The sequence below is a fragment of the Myotis daubentonii genome, chromosome 9 (genome assembly GCF_963259705.1).
Source record: "Myotis daubentonii chromosome 9, mMyoDau2.1, whole genome shotgun sequence".
Taxonomy (NCBI): domain Eukaryota; kingdom Metazoa; phylum Chordata; class Mammalia; order Chiroptera; family Vespertilionidae; genus Myotis; species Myotis daubentonii.
The window spans coordinates 82,761,228-82,769,454 of record NC_081848.1 but is presented as its reverse complement, the minus strand read 5'-3'; the positions used below and the strand labels follow the sequence as shown (position 1 = coordinate 82,769,454).

The following is an 8,227-nucleotide window of genomic DNA, read 5'->3' as shown; positions in this document are numbered from 1 at the left end:
CTTCAGACAAGGCACATGGACTTTCTGAACGTTGGCTTTCCGATCTGCAAAAGGGGCGACGCCACCCACATGCAGTGCCCTGAGGTGCACCAGACAACCCAGCGCAGTGCCTGGCACCCAGCAAGCCCTCTCTACCAGGCGCCGCTCGAGGAACCACAGTGCGAGCTACCGAAGGACAGGGGACGAGTCTTTCAGGGCTGCACCCCCCGTGCCTGGCACGGCGTGGGCACCAGCAAATGTCTGCCAGATGAATGAACACGATGAAACTTGACAGGGATAAATGTCAGTTCCTGGACTCGGATCCAAAGACCCAGCTGCACGCGGATGCGGTGGGGGGAGAGGGCTCAGCCGCACACAGCACATGCCGGATGGAACGTCGAGGTGTTTAAAGTGGACGGGGATTCTGGGCGCCATCGGGCGGCTGACAGCGCCGGCCAGGACAGACTCGGGTGGCGTGAGCAAGCCCAGTGCTCAGAACAGGGAGGCCCCGGCGGTCAGGCCGGCCTCAAGCGCCCCACAGCTTCTGCAAGCCCTGGGGAGAGGCCAGCCAAGGCGAGGTGGGAGTGAGGCCTAAAGACCACACGTCCTGCCCAGCCGGGTGTGCTCAGTGGGTGAGCATCCACCCAGGAACCAAGAGGTCACCGGTTCGAGTCCTGCTCAGGGCACATGCCTGGGTTGGGCGTGGAGGAGACAGCTGATCAATGATTTTCTCTCTCATTGATGGTTCTATCTCTCCCTCCCCTTCCTCTCTGAAATCAATTAAAATATATTAAAAACTAACACCCCCCCCCCCCACACACACACATCCTGAGGTATGGCTGAAGAAAGCCGGGCGCTGAGCTTGGAGAAGCTCCAAGCACCACTTGGAGGCGTGCAAATCTTGCCTCTTCCACCGGCTCTGGGCAATCAGCAGTTTCAAGCCTCAGTTTCCTCATCTGTGAAATGGCAAGCCACAGCCTGGAGGCCGCTCAGCTGCTGGAGAATGGCAGGGGAGGGAGCCTCGCCTCGCTGGACGCAGTCGGGGCGCCTGCCCCTCAGCTCCCAGCACCAGGGAGGACAGCTGGGGGGAAGCTGTGCGTGGCGTCTGTGGGGGTTGGACCAGGATTATGAGGGTTTGGGGGGGCTCTCCCACCCTGACCTACCCCCTTTCTTCCATTGGAGGCTGATCCTGTAGGCTGGTTGCTCTCCCCACAGCCAGCTTCCCTCTCATCTGCATGTTTCGGGTGGAAGATTGTGTGTGCAAAAGGCTGGGCTCCAGGTTCCTCTTCTGCCCATGAACCATCCCGGGCAGCCGGTCGCCTGCAGTTCCCTTGTGCCCTCTGGTGGCCACCGGGGACACTGCACTGGGTTCCGTGCTGGCTCTTGGAGTGGAGGCCACCGGAACTGGGTTGGAATCCGACAGCTTGGTAACAAGCCTCAGTTTCCTCGTCTGTGAGGTGGAGGGCAAGGATGGCCACTGCCCCGGCCCAGGCCCCCATCCTCCCTCACTCTCGCCCCTCCTGGCCAAGTCCTTTTCAACCAGCAGCCGGCGTCTCTAAAACTGTCAGACCAAGTCACTCTCCTGCTTAACACTCTCCGAACTCCTCCCCTGGGCAGACGAGGCCTGGCCCAGACCACCTGTCCTCGCTGGGACTTTCTGCCCCTCTCCCCACGCCACCACCCTCTCCTCTCTGCCTCCAGGCTTTTGGCCTTGCGGCTTAGGCTTCCTTGAACATTGGATTCTTTTAAAAAAATTTTTTTTTATTGATTCCAGAGAGGAAGGGAGAGAGAGATAGAAATATCGACGATGAGAGAGAATCATTGATCAGCTGGGGATCAAGCCCACCACCTGGGCATGTGCCCCGACCGGGAATCGAACCGTGGTCTCCTGGTTCATAGGTCAGCGCTCAGCCACCGAGCCACGCGGCTGGGGACACCGTCTGCTTGACTGTCGCGTGTTGCTGGCTCCCCTTTCGCTCAGGTCTCAGCTCAGATGTCACTTTTCCTCCGAGGACGCCACGCCTCACCCCGCACCCGTGTTGTCTTGCCTCCTCGTCTTCTTGTACCGCCGCCATCCTGTTTGATGCCCTTGCTTGCCGGCCGCCTTCTCCTCTGAAGGTTGTATCTTCTTTATGGAACGTTGCCTCACCCGGCCGGACGCACGCAGACGGCGTTTTCTCCGCCATCATCCGCGCACTTGCTGTCGCCTCCCTCTTCCCGCTTCGGGGACACGCGGCAGCTGAGGGAGCCCTGCGGGTTCCTCCAGGCGTCAGATCAGCTTCCACTGCAGGCACCGCCAGGCCGCTCTTCAGGAGGAGAGGGCACGGGAGGGTGCGGAGTCCTGGTGCCGAGACTCGCTGTCAAATGGTTCAGCCCAGCCCTGCGCATGCCCATACCCACCCCCCCACACACACCCCAACACCCCCCAACACACACACACCAACACACACACACCAGCACACACCCCAACACCCCCCCAACACACACACCCCAACACACACACCACATATACACACACACACACCAACACACACCCAACACACATACCACATACACATACACCCAACACACACACCACACACACACCAACACACACACAACACACCACAACACACACACACATCAACACACACACCCAACACACACACCCAACACACACACACACCAACACACACACACCACACCACACACACACCAACACACACACAGCATTACATTAACAAATGATAAACCTGTGTGGTGAGTGAAAGGGTTAAGGAGAATAAAACGGGGCAGAGGAAGACTTGTTGTGCTTAGCAGATATCTCGCAGACAGCTTGCAGCCTTGAGCACAGCACAGCTCAGAGAACCAGGGGACACCTGGCATGGGAGGAACCAAGGATGGACCAGACCAGGTCAGCAGAGCGGCTTGCAGCCACCAAGGATCCACAGAAACCTGTCTCTCCCTGCTCTCTCGGCTGATGCCTTTCTCGGTCTCAGCCCACCTGCACCCAGGTGTCGGGAATCAAATCTCTTTTGATCCATTATGGCCTCCTGTCATAGGTGCGCAACCCTGGCCCACACGGAACCTTTCAGTGAGTATATGGCTGTTTATTGTGCTAGTCTTGCAACTTGTCTGCGTGTTTGGAAATTCATATAAAAAGTTGGGCAAAAAAGAAACTGCTTTGCCAGGTTGAAAAATGAGCCTGGCCCTCTCTAAATAAAACATTTATCTCCCACCCCCTGTGAGCTTCCCCTGCTCCAGCCCCCAGGTTCCCACAGGGGGGGCGGCGGGGGCGGGTGGGTGGTCTGTGGGTGTCTCGCTCTGTGGTTCATCTCCTCGGCCACTGCAGCAGCTGCTTCCTGGCCCTCCAGGTGCAGAGGGGAGGAGGGAAGAAGGGCGGGGAGGGCTCCCACCCGCTGAGCCCTGCCTGGGGGTGCTGCGGGTGTGCCCTGCAGGCACTCTGCCCACACCATGCCTTACACACTTGGTGCCTGAGTATCATCGGCTGAGCCAGCGCTCAGGACAGGGAGGTGAGGGGGGGGACAGGGTGCCCAGGTCCCTTCTGTCAACCCCTGAGGCCCCCCTCGCCGGTGAGGATGATTAATTTGAGTGTCTGAGCCCCCCCCCTCCCCCCGGGGCTGACCGGCTCCAGGAGAAGTCCTCACTGGGATCAGCCTCTGGGTCCGCAGCCTCTCACCTGGCCTGGGGTGTGTGTGTGGGGGGGATGGGCCAGGGTGGAGGGCCTGGTGTTTCCTTACAGCACGACCGCGGAGCCTCTGTGCTCTGGCTCCGGGGCCTCAGCAGAGAGCCTGAGGGCAGGAGAGGCGCCATCCCGGCTCCCTGCTGGTTACAGGCCCACAGCAGGCGCGGGACCAGGACGGGGGCCACCGTGGTTATGGGTGAAGGTGAAGCCAGGCAGTCTCGGGGCTCTGGGAGGGCAGGGTCTGGACTCGTGGACCCAGAGCTCCCAGCAGAGAAGCCAGGTGGGCCCAGGCCCTGGCCCTGCCCCAGCTCCGCCCTGGCCGCGCCTCACCCCTGCTCCTTCCACCTGCAGAGCAGCCAGACGCAGCCTCACCTTTGCTGAGTCAGCGCATCTTGGGAAGGAAACTGGTCCGGAAACTGGTCCGGAAAGCGGAGCCAGAGCCAAGGCGGAGGAGACGAGGCAGAACAGGGCCGCGTGGTGCCCTGCCGGTGCGTCTGAGAGCGAGGTGAGCGTCCGGAGCCAGGAGGGGGAGTCGGGGGTCGGGCCTCTCTCCTTCTAGGTGCTGCCCAGACCCCTTTGCCTCTCCCCTGCCCCTCGGCGCCCTGCTGACCCTCTTCACACATGCCCTCCGCTTTGCCAAGGCAGCGACTCGGCGACTGTGCCAATCCCCGGTGGCTCCGCTAGAGGGCGGTAGAGCACAGCGTTAAGAGTCGCATCTGAAGGCCGCTCCTGTGGTTGCCTCCTCCCTTCCAGGTGGCGCTACCAACTTCCACTCCCACCCACGGCGCTGCCAGACCCCGAGGAACCACGGAGCACGCGTGTCCCTGCAGAATAATGACATCCCTTCCTGCCATTTGATGAGCAACCACCATCTAGAACAGTGATGGCGAACCTACGACACGCGTGTCAGAGGTGACACGGGAACTCATTTTTTGGGTTGATTTTTCTTTGTTAAATGGCATTTAAATATATAAAATAAATATCAGAAATATAAGTCTTTGTTTTACTATGGTTGCAAATATCAAAAAGTTTCCATAGGTGACACGGCCCCAGAGTTAAGTTAGGGTTTTTCAAAATGCTGACACGCCGCGCTCAAAAGGTTCGCCATCCCTGCTCTAGAAGTTTTCAACAATCGTTTCCATGCAGATCATGCCCCAGCTTTATTGACACCCAGTTGCCATGTGCCATTGTGTAGGTCTCAGGGGTGCCGTGTGATGATTCGTGCCCCTGTATATTGTGAAAGTTTACCAGAAGGTTAGTTCACATCTTCTTCACCTCATGCACTTACTGTGTTGTTGTTATGATGAGAACAGTTTTCTTTTATAAAATTCATTTTTTAAAATATTATAAACTATCAGTAAGTGGGGAAAAAAATCGCTGAGAATCCTGTTGCAAAATGATGACCAAAGAAATATTAACCAGGTACTTGAGGAATGTTTGCTGCTCCCGAAACATGGGCCACCTTCTCACCACCGTAGAATTCCTATACCTTCAATCGTGATGCTTCTTCACCACGAATCCTTGCTTTTTGGTAATATATATATATAACAAATTTGCAGTTCTGACCATTTTTCAGTGTACAATTCGGTGGCATGAATTGCACTCACAGTAATGTACAATCATTAACATTATTGATTTCCAAACTCTTTCATCACTCCAAACAGGACCTCCGGACTCATTGAGCAATAACTCTTCCTTCTTCCATGACCCCACCCCCATCTCGTTTATTTGACCCCAGCCTCTTTGCAAACCTCCCGCTAGAGCAGTGGTTCTCAACCTTGGCTGCACATTAGAATCACCTGGGAATCTCTTTGACATCCTGATTTCTGGGCCTCATCCTCCGGAAATTCTGTTTCTTTGTTATGGGGTGGGGTCACAACATTAGTAACAAAGAAACAGAATTTCCAGAGGATGAGGCCCAGAAATCAGGATTTTAAAGAGATTCCCAGGTGATTCTAATGTGCAGCCAAGGTTGAGAACCACTGCTCTAGAAAGTAACTGTTAATCTACTCTCTGCGAGTTTGCGCCTTCTAGGCATTCTCTGCAAGTGCAATAATACAGTATTTGTCCTTTTGTGTCTGTTTCCCAGGCTCATGAATGTTGTTGCATGGAGCAGAGACTCACTCTTTAGGGATGAATACCTTCACATGGTGTGTAGAGACCACATGTATCTACCATTCACCTGCGGATGGCTACTGGGTCCACTCACCCCCTCAGGTCAGTGATTGCTTTCCTTGACTGCTGGCTTCTTAACCTGGGTCAGTATTTGATGCCTTCTCTGCATCTCCTGATGCTAATGCTCCCATTCCGGATGCAAAGTCCTCGATACAAAGACCATTGTAAGGTATACGACTGTCTCACCGCTACGCTGTATGCCTGAAACGAACACACCTGGTAAGCTATGTTTGTTCGCGTTCTCCAGAGAAACACACCAAAGGAGAATTTTTTCTTAAATTAATCTACATAAGTTTCTTTTAAAAATATATTTTATTGATTATTTAGAGAAAGGAAGGGAGAGGGATAGAGAGATAGAAACATCAATGAGAGGGAAATACCATCGATCGGCTGCCTCCAGCATGCCCCCCACAAGGGGGTCGAGCTCACAACCCAAGCATGTGCCCTGACTGGGAATCCAACCAGTGGCCTCTTGGTTTCTGGCTCAGTGCTCAACCACTGAGTACACTGGCCGGGCCCAAAGGCGATTTGTTAAAGGAATTGACTCACACGGTTAGGAAAGCTGAGAACTTCCACGGGCTGCTGCCTGCACACATAGGAAAGTCAGTGCGGGAGTCCCAGTAACTTTTGACAAGTGATTTAATGTGCCTTTTCTAGAAATTTCTCTGTCTCAGATCTCACCACCATAATTTGGCTATATTGGCTGTCTGATACAGCTATCTCCCCTATAATGCAAGAGCATAACTAGCCGGTTTCTAAGTTAAACATGCACGTCAGAGCCCTGGCCGGTTTGGCTCCACCTTTCAATGCCCAGGTGGGGTGACGCAATCACCGTGGACTGACATGACTTCTTGTTGTTGAGTTGCTACTGTCTTATCGCAGGTAGTGGATGCCTCACCTTTTATGGGTTGTTACAGGCATTACTTCTCCAGGGCAGAAGTACCTACACTGCAAAACAACTACTCTTAGGTCCACAGGAGAATTGAGGTCAAGGGTGTCCACTGCCCCCAAAACTAGAGAGACAGAGAGCGACACGGACTCACAGCTTCCCTGGAGCAGTGCTGGCAGGAACACCTGGACTTAATTGAAGGTCATCAGAGTCTCAGTGGAGGCTAGTTTGAGATTTAAAAACTCTGGGAAAGTGAGGCTCCCACACATTCGTGGAGCCCCACCAGGTTCTCAGTATGAAGATCAAAGAAAAATACCTTCTTCCTTCAACAGGAAGAGAAGCAAAGTTAATATTTAAGCTTTACCTACAGCCAGGATATCTGCTCTCGCTCCGTGCTCTGTAAGGCAGGCCACACCGTGAGAGAAGCTGCAATACCCACGTCTTGTCTGACACGGAGAAAGGCGATTAGTCAGCGCCACTCCCCTCTAGAGTTTCTGTCTCTCAGCTGAAGATCCCCATGCAGGGACGTCCACCCGCCACAAAGAAAAGAAATTTAAACATTCTTTGTAATATTATAGAATGTTTTTCCTTCCCGGGACCCAACCATCACATCAACAGGGCTCTGGGACAATAACAGTAAATTACAAGGGAGAGAGCTGCAAGACACAGATTCCATACAAGGACTTGCTAGAGATTCCATATAGGAAGAACCAAGGACAGTAGGGGAGAGACAAAAAATACACTTGAGGAAATTGAAGCCTCTGACACATACAAATACATTGAACCTCATACTAAAGGTCTGCTTGCCTCAATCTGATTACCCAATGCACGAGAGACAAAGCAAACATCAGAGACAGACTCAGATATACCGTGGAATTTGGAATTACCAGACCAGGAATTTAAAATACTGTAACTATGAGTAATATGTAAAGGATCCCAATGGGAAAAGGTGGATAATATGCTAGAATAGAAAGTAATATAGCAGAGAGTTGGGAACTCTAAGAAGGAACCAAAAAAAAAAAAATGCTAGAAATCAAAAACTCTCTAATAGAAATGAAAGCCTCAAAGGTAGACTAGAGATGGCTAAGAAAAGAATCTGTAAGCTTGAAGATGTGTCAATAGCAACCTTCCACACTGAAATACAAAGAGAAAATAGAATGAAAAGATGTAACAGGGCATTCAAGAACTGGGGACAAGCACAAAAGGTGTAGTATGCGCGTAATGGGACTACCAGAAGGAGAAGAATGGGGAAGGAGTCGTGGAAATATTTAGAGTAATGATGGCTGAGCATTTCCCCAAATTAAGGACAAACATCAAACCAAAATCAGTGGAAAGGCTCTGAGGAGATTTATTTCTTTTAAGAACAGACAAACGCATACAGGCAGAAATTGTATCATTGGTTGCCAGAGTTTGGATGGAGGTAATTGGGATTGAATGCTAATAGCAATGGTGTTTCTTGTTGGGGTGATGGAAACGGTCTAAAATTAGATAATTATTGT

The 8,227-nt window shown here is 52.8% G+C and overlaps 1 protein-coding gene across 1 annotated transcript in view; it reads left to right on the top strand.

Moving 5' to 3' along the window:
* Positions 1–5,571: 5,571 nt before the first annotated feature.
* The window catches only part of LOC132241514 (phospholipase A and acyltransferase 2-like), a 192,762-nt gene continuing 190,106 nt past the window's right edge, over positions 5,572–8,227 (top strand). Inside the window, exon 1 of the mRNA XM_059710367.1 lies at positions 5,572–5,613. The gene's annotated coding sequence lies outside the window, so the exon portion shown is untranslated. The remainder of the gene's footprint in view (positions 5,614–8,227) is intronic.